Source organism: Haemaphysalis longicornis, unplaced genomic scaffold (genome assembly GCF_048455015.1).
Source record: "Haemaphysalis longicornis isolate Haplotype H1 unplaced genomic scaffold, Haemaphysalis longicornis Haplotype H1 scaffold_7, whole genome shotgun sequence".
Classification (NCBI taxonomy): Eukaryota; Metazoa; Arthropoda; class Arachnida; order Ixodida; family Ixodidae; genus Haemaphysalis; species Haemaphysalis longicornis.
The window spans coordinates 10,409,288-10,421,474 of NW_027526422.1; positions in this window are offsets into that span (position 1 = coordinate 10,409,288).

Sequence of the window (12,187 nt, forward strand, 5' to 3'; positions counted from 1 at the left end):
CTTCAGGTAGCGGGAAGGCGTTTGGCAGCAAGGGCTTAGTGGGGACGTCACTGAACTTGCGCTTTTTTATGTTTGTTTTACGACAAGCGGCGGCGCGATGCACTGCGGTTTGTGTGTCCGTCTTGTTTCAGCTGATCAGTTGGGGATTTCCGTCGACGGCAGCATATACGTGCGTGAAGTGGGTGATGCGTTAGGGCCCCGTGTACAGCACTTGTGTTCGAAGATGCGTTTGTGTGCATGTCCCTTTTGTTATTTCATCAGTTTGGGCGTGCTTGGAGTGCACATTGGTGATGTGCAACTGCTTTGAACGTATCTTTTTTTCCCGTGAAGGTTGTGCGGTGATGTGCCGCAGCTATGACGTGTGTTTCTGCGTCCGCCCCGTTTCAGCTCATGAAATTGGTGCTTTCAAACTGGGTGATGTGCTAAACTCCCGTGTGAAGTGATGCAAAGCTTGCTCCAGCAGTGTGCAGTTATGATTGCTACCCTTTTTCTCGTGAAAGACTACGTACGTGCGCGCTGTTGGTTTGTTAAAAACAGTACGCGGTGGTTTGTTTACGTACAATATCGTCAGTAGACTGAAGGAAAAAACAAAATCGCGGCAGGCGCCTCGTAGGCGTTGTGAAATCCCCCCACCCCTCCTACCCCGAGACTATGTTAATTCCCTGCGAGGCCACATGCGCGCATTTCACCTTCAGTTTCCACGTACGTGAATTCTATTCCTCTATGAACTCTACGTGAACTCTAAAACGGGCGTCGTCATATGCGTGCCGTACTCGTGAAGCTCGGCAACAACGTCAGGCGTCATGAAATTGCCGTACTCGCTCGCCGGCGCGTGGCCCGAACTCCCTCACCATTTCCTGCCCTTGCGTACTATTCTCTCCCCTCTGCACTGTGTAAATTCTCATCTGTTTAACTACACCTCCTGCGTCCTCATTTCTTGCCTACTTTTCTTCCAGCACAACTCCGCCAGCACCCGGTTGACGCGTATGCTGTCGGGCCGCGTTGGCGAGCGAATGCAGCGATTTCACGACGGCTGACGTTGTTGCCGCGCTTCACGAGTACGGCACGCATATCACGACGCGTGTCGCGGCCCGAAGACCGCAAGGCGGACGGTCGCGACGGCAGCAGCCGGTTTCGCGAGCGCAATAGCTGCGAAGCGCTGCACGGAATTAAAAGTCTCGGGTGGGGGGAAGGGATTTCACAACGCCTATGAGGCGACAGCCTTCCTTTGTGCGGTAAATGTCGTCATAACCGCTGTTAGCAACTGGTGAGAATGCGACTATGTAGAAACAATATACTAAAAGAAAACACTCTCTCATGACCTAGCGCTAGTTTGATCTACTTTAGATTCAATTGGTGTAGTATCGACATCGTTCAGAAATGCATACCCAAAAGAAAATGTGTGGTAGCACCAGCTACTTTATGGTTAAATTCCCAATAGAGCTCCGCTGGCTGTTGTCCACTGGTATGGTGTTCGATGGGAACAGCAGCGAATTTAATTATCAAAGAGCTCGTACCAGCTCATACTTACTCTTGGGTACAGATCACAATTCAAATCTGTTATGTCCACTTCACCGATACGTGGAACATCTGAGTGAAATAAGTACAATTTCATAGGCCTTAGATAGCATTGTTGGCATGCTGCTCATAATTTTCTTGATTTATGAAGCAATCAATAAACTAAATGTTAACATAACACAAGTGCAATGTAGTGCATGTTCAGTTCATTTCCAGAATTAAAACAATCAGCGGTTCTCTTTTATTAGAGATTAGCCTAGTGGTCATTAACATAGAGACTGCAATGTACACAGAAAACCATTAAGGGAAAGCAGCAATGTATACTTTGCATTCATGTGGATATGTATAGCACTTAAATACTTAGCTGTTCCACACGTTAACGGAAACAAATTATGTGCATTTTAGAAGTGTCACTTTCAGCAAGCCTGAAATCATCACGATGACAGGGGGTTAGATACCTTTAAAACGCGTGGCGCATTTGAAACAAGGGTTCATTTAACTCTGTTTTGAATAACATTGTGTGTTACTCTGATCGGATGAAAGTAGACGGGATGAGGCATTTATTTAATGACAGAATCACCATGTTATAGGAATATGGTGAGCCTAGACATACGTTAACAAAAGTGAGTTGACAAATTAATGTGTGGCATTTAAAGTGCTATAGGGTTCTTGACATCAAAGGGAACTACAGGCAGTCCTGAAACATTTCAGTAGAAAAGGGGAGGGGGGGGGGTGTATACACGGACAGTGTGGTTGTTTATATGCAGGCTTTGAACAAAACAAGCAAGTTGGCTAATGAACACAACATTTGTTGCGAAGTAAAACGAAAAGAATTTCTCAGTATTCTTGGATAACCACTTGTGCCAACCGTGATGTCAGCGCTCATATCTTTCAAGTGTATTGTCGCAGTTTCTACGATCTCATTCGGCGTGTGGCTTGACAAAGAGGGGTTAAAATTTGTGCATGTCCCCTGAAAGTTTCCCAGCACGCCTTCTAGTACACCAGTGCTCCTATGTAAAAAAAGCTGAGCTAATTGGTCGGGTTGGATCTTGAACGGCAGTAAGAAGTACCTGTATTGTCCCTCTTCCTGTGCCACGTCTTTTAGCACTGTTCGAAATGCAGTGCTGTTTGTTCACAGTCAGAAGCAAGGTGTTTCCTGATTACCTGACGGATTTTCTTAGCAAAGGCCAGGGCCTTTGGCTTGAGCAGCTGTTGTAAGGGAATCTCTTAGCGGCAATCTACTGCACAACGTAATCAGCTCACTTAAAATGACACAGGCCTCAAGCCTCTTGATAGCGTAATCCAGGGCCAAAGGGCATGTGCAGTAGTAGACAAAACTCTGAAATTTTTCTGTGGGGCTACGGTTAAAGCTGATGAGCTTTGAGATAGGTTTAGTGTAGTTGTGACATCGTGAGGTTCTGGCTGTGCTTCAGTGGGCCCTAGCCTGATTTCTCCTGCATCAGTGTCGGGCGCGTATGTCATGGATACGAAAGGTCCATTGAGCTAACTTACAGGACGCTGTAGGAATGAAGTGTCACCGTGCCTAAAAGACAGTGCAGAAATGTTTACAGGAAATTTTCATTACATTGGAATCCGTACAGATGCATTATTGCGGCAACATGTCCACTCTGTCCCAGCCAGATGGTTGTAAGCACACTTGGTACTGTCTAGCTGTACCTGCGGCATCCACATCACCCTCCTCGTACTGCAGTGCAGTGTTCATTCTCTGCATCGTCAGCTGGCCTGTCATACAAGTAGACTAGAGTATTGCCACTATATGCCCTCTAAGGGGATGGTGATCGCATCACACACCTGATGTAATCTCGTGGCCTGTCTGGTAGAAATTTCTTTACATGAGCACAAATAAAAGTAGTGAACAATTTCTGTTTGCCCCAGTTATTGTTCTGATATTTATTCTTCAAAACTTTGTTTTGGGCCTCTGTATACCATTATTTGTGGTAATGACTACATTGAAGCCAAGCATGTATATGCTCTTACCTACATGTCTTTGACGGCCAGCCATTGGCATTCTATGTACGACCTCAGCTTGCTACTCGAGCAATGATGCAATCATTGAAGGTCTCCGAAAGATAAATTTGCGATTTCAGTTCTCAGACAAATAAGTACAGCATCCTTTGACTGCACATAGCAGTCCGTCTTTTTAAGCCATTGATGAGAAGCTTACTCCCTGTGGAAGTCGCATAGAACAACTTTGCGTTCCGGAAAGCACTCGTTCAAAGCATTTGTTTCAGCTTGACTAGTCACCATCGAATATTCAGCACACAAGTCAGTATTCCATTCCCCAAACACTTTGAGGGATTTAGGTATGCAAATTCTTGTCTCGAACTGTCTCAAGTGTCCTAGTGACGTGTTCACAATGAACAAAAGAAACCGCAATGCGTAACTTGCTTTATTAGTAGCCTTTGAGGCATGAAACTGGCCTTATTTGGTATTCCTCATAAAAAATATTCTTGATTTAATTTGGTTTGCCCATTTATTTCATTTGTTAGCAGGAAAAAATACAAGGAACCGTGCCTCAAAGGTAACGACAAAGTTTAGTTGGCGAGAACTTTGGAAATTAGGGGTGCACAACATACTGGTGTTTGGTGTTTTCTGAAGCCGTCCACTTCAGAATTCTTGAATGCTTATGCACTGCACCTGATAAATGACTGTGGTCAGAATTTAATTTCGTGGGATTTCATTTCTGTTGCATAAATAAACAATCAGTGCTGTGGCGTTTGGTAAAGTGCTCCAGACTCGTGATTTTTTCACAACTCGGTATCAAAGTGTGTGCACTTTCCAGTCTTGAACGACTCCTGAAGATCCTTATCGAAAGCTAGAAAACCTTTCCAGGTTATCGCCATCTTTTATAAAATGTGTAAATTTGCTCTCCTGTGGATCGTTATCCACATCGGTATCCATGGTTATTAGGCAGTGTACTCGAGTGAGGGAGGAAAAAAAACATGTAGTTGAGCCAAATAAAATAAACAACAACAAAAAACTTGTGTGGCATTTTCCCATTTCAGAAAGCCGTGAGTTGTCGCTGCTCGGCTCGTGCGGCCAAATTTTCTTGAATTTCAGGCCGCGAGCTGGTCAGCCCGTACTCGCATTGCTTCGCGAGTGAGGAAGGGCGGGTGGTATGGACATTCTCAGTAACATTAGGCATTCCTACACGAGGTGGTATAAGCTTCCCAAGAGTGGCAGTTGTAGGGGTATTATTACCTGGGATAGATGTGGGGGTGTCGTGAAGGTGGCAGCGCGAAGTTTGTAGAAGGTATAGTGGAGGCGGCTGCGAATGTCTGTGTAGCGAGAGGGAATAGTTTGGACAAAGTGTGACAGAGTCGTCCACTCTCGCCGGGCACGCCTGGAAAAAAATAATGCCGCGGGCAGAGGTGGGGGCCGCGCATCTTTCCCTTGGGAGCAGGCCAGTCCAGGAGTCCACACTATTTGGTAATGTACTTGTATTCAAAGAAAATTTAGGCTGCAGTATCCGTTTTCCGTAGCAAAGCACTGAAGCAAAGCGCCTTGCGGTTTTGTTTTGATTTGTTTAGCCCGAAGCAATCCCCGCTGCGCTCACAGATGCGACGAAGACCAGAAAACACCCCCGGAGGAGTTTTCTTGTTGTTTTTGCTTTTGACGTCACGGGCCTTCAGTATCCGCCCATTAACTGCGGACCTGGATCAAGGGCTTCCCTCGGGAAGCAGGGTTCGCGTCCACCCGCCATCTTAAGTTCCCTGTCGTGCGGGAAAGACACCCGTCACGCAGATAGGAGCCGCCGCGCCGGATGCAGCGGCAGGGCGAAGTCGGCGCGTGCGTGTGCTGTCGGCTGCGCCAGCCGCTGCGTGGGCAGCCGCAGCCGTTGACCCACGCACAAGTGAAAAAAAAATGGCGCAGCTTGCACTAGTGCTGCAAGGCTAAAGAAACAGCAGAGGGGAACGGTCTCATTAGTGTTGCATCATGGCCGCCATTGGTGCAGTCTTAGTTGATTTCACCCAACCGGCGCAACCGCTTCCGTTTACTGACTAGCCGAAGTCACTGTTAATTATTGATAGTCACTCTCGCTAATCAGTGAACGAGGGCGGTTTGGTTTAGCCGATTGGGTAACATCAAGTCACAGTGATCACATGCAGATGCTGAACGACACTAGCTTTTTTTTTTTTGCGAGAGTTTGCCTTACGGCATAACAGTTATATGTACAACATCACATTTGTTTCACGCAGAAACGTCAGCAGAGACTGGTACTGAGGGCCCCATATCCACCGCTGTAGATCAGGGATGAAGCCCTGTGCCTTGGAGGTGTTGCAGGCAAGAGGTTTGAAGGACAGGGCAAGTCCATAGAAGGTGGCTCGTGACGGCTTCGGACGCAGGGACCGTACAAAAGGGACATGTTTCCGCAAACGGTGCGTGATAGCAGGCAGGCCTAGCGTGGGTCACTGCTGGGGATAAGGCCACCCCAACTCGAAGCCTCCGCAGCAGGACCTCCTCCCAGTGAGCGAGCCCACTGGGGAGGTCAGTTCCACGCGGTGGAATTAAAGCCCACGTGGCGCGGTAGAGGTTCTCATTTTCCACCAGCAGTTCTTCTAGGGTGGACACCGGAAGAAGTGGCAGCGGCCTTTGTAGGTTTATACGGCGACAGGCGCGATCCGCCGCTATGTGGGCAGGAAGCATGTCCCGGCGAACCCACAATACACGCACAGGGCATGGGTACGTGTCCAGGATCGCGTGAATACGTGCCGACATGCTGGTGCTACGCGCAAAGCGACGTAGATCACGTATCGCCGTCATTGAGTCCGTGTAAATTTCCAGTTTCACACCGGTAGTTACTGTCGATGAGAGCGCTTGGAGACCATCCCGAATTGCAGTAAGTTCTGCCAACAGGCTTGGTAGAGGGCTGAAGGTCTCGTAGGCGCCGCACTGGTTTAAGGTTGGGTGAGAGGGACAAGCCAAGGCTGTGGTTACGAGGCAGTCGTGTGCCCCGGCGTCCATGAAAGCCTGCATGACTCGTGGCCGCATCGCAGGCGCCCAGTGACGTACATGAAGGAGGGCTGCATCCGGAGGTTGATGAAGGCCAGAGGTTCGGACATGTAGCCTTGCCAGAGGCTTGTTGTCCGTCACCTGATGGTAGAGACAGGACGGTCTAGCCGCAGAAAAGGCTGGCATCGTATTAGGAACCTGGCCCATATATGCAGCGAGAGCTGCTACCTCCGGTATATATCCACGCTTTAGCAGGTGAGTGGAACGACGCTTATGAATGACCTCATCTAGCGTGTTTAGCTGGGCTTCGGCTTGTAGCGGTGTAATTGGTGTTATGCGAGGGAGGCCAGTAATGGTGCGCATGGCGGCCCTGTTGATGGCCTCAAGCCGAGCCCAGTCCGCTTGCGTCATGTGCTGGAACTGTGCCTGACACACAAGCCGTGGCTGTAGTACGGAGCGCACTAGGAGACGGGCAATCCTGCAGCAGGCCCCGCCAGAGTTCTGAGAGATGCGGTAAACGAGGTGGAGCATCTGTCCAGCTTTCTGTGGAGCAGATCGGAGCCACTGAGCTGCTGAACCTGATCCGAAGACAGTCAACAGTGGGTATGTCGTTCCCATTCAGTTGCAGTGAAATGGGAGACACTGAAAGGAGGCGGCGGCCCCAAGCGTTGGCCACGGGAAGTAAAGCAGTCTTCTCTTGCGAGACAGTGAGGCCCGCATCATTCGCACCATCTCTGGCAGTCTGTTAGGGCTTGCTGGTGGCACTAGGCTTGTCGTGACAGGTCTGGATGCACTGACCACACCGTAATGTCATCCGCGTACATGAGGAAATGTAGATCTCGGATTGAAGCAAGGTGCCAAGCTGGCGGCAACAAGACGATGTTGAAAAAAAGTGGAGACAGAACAGACCCTTGTGGTACGCCTCGGACTGGTGTAAAGTGACCGAAACTTGCTCCGTTGATGCAGATGGAAAAAGAACGGTGTTGGAGGAAGTATCGGACGAAATCGCAGACTTTTTCTGGAAGGTGGAGGCCATTTATAACTTGTAGGATGGCAGCGTGACTAACGTTGTCCGTTGTCATACGCCTTGCATATGTCCATGGCGAGCACAGATCTCACACGGCGGGATCGGCCTCCAACTAAAACCATAGATGAGAAGTATTCCAACCCATCCTCAGTACCGAGATAGGGCCTGAATCCAATTTGCGTCGGGTGATACCATTAGAAGGTATCAAGCCACCACTGAAGCCGTGTTGCAAGCATTCACTCTAACAACTTGCACAGCGTCGATGTCAGGGCGATGGGGCGCAAGTTCTGAAGTACATGTGGTGGTTTCCCGGGCTTTGGAATGGGAACAATATCCGCCCGAAGCCAACAGTCAGGTAGTTGACCGGAGAGCCACACCTGATTAACCGAGTCCAGAAGCGGCACGAGGACTGGGTCGTCGATGTTCTTGTACACCTCGTAAGTTATGCCGTCGGGACCCGGAGCAGTCCGCTGTTTAGCGCGATCGATCGCTGCCAGGCATTCAGCCACTGTGAACGGTGTCTGAATTCCCAAAACGGCTTCATGAGTAGGCCGTAATCCAACATCGTTCGGCAGGGGGAACGGAGACGGCATGGCCACTGGCACAACATCAAATGCAGGAAACAAGGCCCGAGCAACGTCGGTGGTGAATTGTGCCGGATCCTTGTTTGGCGCAATACAAGCGCTGGCAGCTGCATCCGGAGGGCGACTGCCCGATTCCATGGCGCGAAACGGGCGCCAGACAGACGCCGTTGAGGAAGATGGGCCTAGAGAGGCGCACCAGCCAAGCCAGCGCTGCCTCGACAGTCTTTTTTCGTGCCGTCTGGCAGCAGCGGTAAGGCGCTGATACTGTGATGCCTGGCGGGTATGGACGAAGGATCCCGTGCGGCAATTACTTCAGCTTGCTTGCGCTGAGCCCAAAGCTGCAGGAGCCGAAGATGGGGCTCTGGGCGGGACTCCTCCACCCACGTATGTTGGGAGGCGTCCATGAGGACACGCCGAAAAAGAGCGGTGGGATCCGGAATGGGCGCCGAGAAGGATGCATTCAGTGTGGAACGGAGGTGTCCCAGTTCACCACTGTGCAACGGCGACGAAGGCGACCCGTCGACTCTGGAATAAGGCCCAGGCGAATGGTGTGATGGTCGCTGCCCCAGCAGTCAGCTTCACGTTGCCAGTATACCGTTTGTGCACCCAGCCACCACGACAAGTCAGGTGAGTACGGTGGCATTCGTGCGTGCGTATACCGGCGTGTTGGGCAATAGATGAAGCGGGCATCACTGAAGTGCTCCAGCACCACACGACCTTGCTCACTTGAGGACGGATATCCCCAATCACAGTGCGGAGCAATAAAGCCTCCGGCCACAAGTATGGGGCACCCAGGGTTGGTTCGCCGATGTGCGATAAGCCAGCCCAGCCGTATAGGCGGGGCGCACGACCACTGTAAGGCTCACATAACAAGAAACCAGAATTACCGCACTACGAGGAAGTTGCACCTTTACCGCTACCACCTCCTGCCAGGCTGTACACCATGTGTCCAGAGGGATGGGGTTCTGAGGAAACCTAGATTGAACATAAGTGGCCGCCTTGCCCGGAGGAGTAGAACTTTAGCTGCACCGGCGATCAGTAATTGACGGCTCCGCGTACGCCGTAAATTGCGGCAGGCGTGGGAGAAAGTTCATCTCCTGAAGAAGGCCCAGGCATGGAGCTTGTCCAGACGGAGCCTTTCACGGAGCTCTCCAATTTCCGTAAAGAGACCCCAGCAATTCCACTGTACAATATATTGCGGTTCGAGCATATTGACGGAGTGTTTAGCGAAGTTGTGCCGCAAGTACAGATACCAATGACTGTGGCTGGTGCACCACAAACTAGAGAAGTTCTTGGTGGGTTAATTCAGAGGAGGCTGGCGGTCAGGGAATGGAATTCGTGGACGGGGCGCTTTGATGATGCTTGGAGAAAATACGAGGCGGACTTGAAGGTCTTGGGACGATTGAGGTAAGCGTTGCTGGCGGCGAGTTAATTGAGACTTGCGCTTGGTGAGTTTGGTAATTTCACCATGCAGCAATGCCAGCTTTTGGTCCACAGCAACAAGCTCGTCTTCCGTAGGGGACGAAGGAACCTCAGAAACAGGTTGCCGACGATGGCGCGAACGGCGAGCAACGTCTCGATATGTTGGCTGCGAGAGAGGCTCTGCGGCTTCATTTTACTACATAGCTTGGTTTAAAGTACTGGATGGTACTTGATTTTACTAGCCAGTGTCACAATTAGTAATTAACCGTGAATTTCGCTAGTCAGCGAGCGGAAGCGGTCCTGCCGATTGGGTAAAACCAACACAAATAACGCTCAAAACAGTGTTGCATCACGCCGGCCGTGGGAGCAGCCATACTTGATTTCACCCAAGCTGTCAAACTTATTCTGGTCACTGACTAGCCAGAGTCATTGTTAATTATTGATAGTGACTCTGGATAATCAGTGAGCGGATGCGGTTTGACCGGTTGGGTAAAATAAAGATAGACTGATCAAGTGCAGATGCGGGACGACACCAGGAAGGGCTGCCGTACTGGAGGAGAGCAGTCTGTCTTGATTTTTGCCCAACCGGCCAAAGCGCTTCCGCTCACTGAATATCCAGAGTCACTATCAATAATTAACAGTGACTCTCGCTAGTCAGTGACCAGAAGAAGTTTGACAGCTTGGGTGAAATCAAATATGGCTGCTCCCACGGCGGCCATGATGCAACACTAATGAGACCGTTGCTCAGCAGAGGTACCACTGTAGCAGAGGTGGGCTTCTACCTAGCATCTCCCCACACTGACAGCAGATCCCAGGATAGAGGGAGCAGCCGGACCCCAGCAGTGCAAAGCCGTTTTGGACGGCACTGTAAAGTAAAGACCATTAAAGTATGCACCGTGTTTTTATTCAGTATCAATCGCCATCATCTCTTTCGTCGTCGTCGTCGTCTTCCGATGGCACAGCCGCGTAGGGCAGATCCTCTTGTAGAGCGTCCTCGCCTCGTTAGGCCTCCACTTCCTCGTCAGCTGGTCCGGTGGCCGTCTCCACGTGTGGATTGTGAAGGGATGGCTTGACAGATTCTCCGTCATCGTCTTCGGCGCAGCTGATCCGTGGCGCGCCGGCCGCTACACGACGACGACGGCGGCGGCGGCGGGAACTCTTCATGTGGCATAAGCCCACGTGCAAGCCTGGACGACGCCGGGCGGTCGCCGCGAGGCACGCGCTCACGCATGCTCGGGGTTTTCTGTCTGCCGGACAGATTTGTGTCGGCCTAAGCAGCTCTGCTGTTAAAAGGAGTTTGGTGCGCAGCACTGAAAGCGGGCTTTCCTGCCCTGGTGGAATCAGCGGGGCGGCGGTTCGTGGAAATCAGACGCGCAACCCTTGAGAAGCTTATTTGCGGTGAGATGTTTGAGTGGCGCCCTCTGGCTCTCACGTTGGTTTAGGGACTCGCGCCGCTGTCGTCTGCTACGCTCCGCATGTGAGGGGCAGCAGTGCCTGCGCTAGAAATCGCCCGCTTTCATGCTTTAGTGGATTAAAAAGCGTATTTTTGGAATTCAGTTATTTGTGCCAGCTTCTGCACATCAGAATAATTTCAAGCTGTATCCCCCACAAGTTTGCAATACACGAGGAGAGAGAAAACAACTTTCTTCAGAGCATCGGTCAGAAGATCGTGGGTAACTCGTCCTTTCTAGCATATTCACGAGGTTCAGTGCTCAGAGCTCCTCGATACGTGTTCAAAATGCACAGGCTTCCCTGCAGTATTTTTGAGATGCTCCTATGAAGAGTGAACAGTGTAATGCTTCGTACCAAGCAGCGGGCCCATACGCGCATCGTACCGCAGGAAATGAGGCGGCTATCTTCTATTTCTTTCGTTGTTGTTGACTTGTATCAGATGAATTTTTTTTTTCTGTTCCTAACCCATTATTCTTTCTTCGCCGTCACAAGTGTCGTATTAGAAGGTTTGGGGATGTTTGGGAGGCTCACAAAGATCGTGTGGATATTTTCTTCAAACTGTATGGCATACATTCCCTTCTTCACGAATTGGCTTTCGTTAGGGCTGCGTGCAAGAAGATGAATATCCGTATCGTGCGTTGTTTATTCACATGCAAATACAAGGAGAAGTTTCGTGCTACGTCAACGCGATCGCGCCCCAGACAACGTTGTCCAGAGGCTGCTTTTGTGCTCCGGATTTCTATTGTATCCATCGTTATCATAACGAACTGACTCTCAACTCAAACAATTATGAAATGATTACGGTATTGAAGGCTTTATACACTCGCTAACGAACGTGATAAATAGTGCACGTGCATAATTCACGAGAATCGAAACCGATGAATATTTTCAAGCTGCTCTTCCAGGCGTAAAGAACAAATCCTCGTCTACTTGGGATGGCGTTCTATGAAATGAAGAAAATTACTCTTACTCTCTTGTCCTGGAGTGAAGACCCGGCCCACTAATCAGCTCGACTTTACTATTAAATAGTTTTCTCATCCTCTTCCACAAAAGCGGATACACTTCATTTCTCTTTGTAGGTTTACGCGCCTTTATGGTAAACGCTAGGTGTTCATCGTGTTTGTACGAGTAACGACCGGTACCCTCGCCCTCTCCAATAATTCGCATAGAAAATTTGCCTTGGGTTGCCCCCTCCCCCCCAAAAAAAATC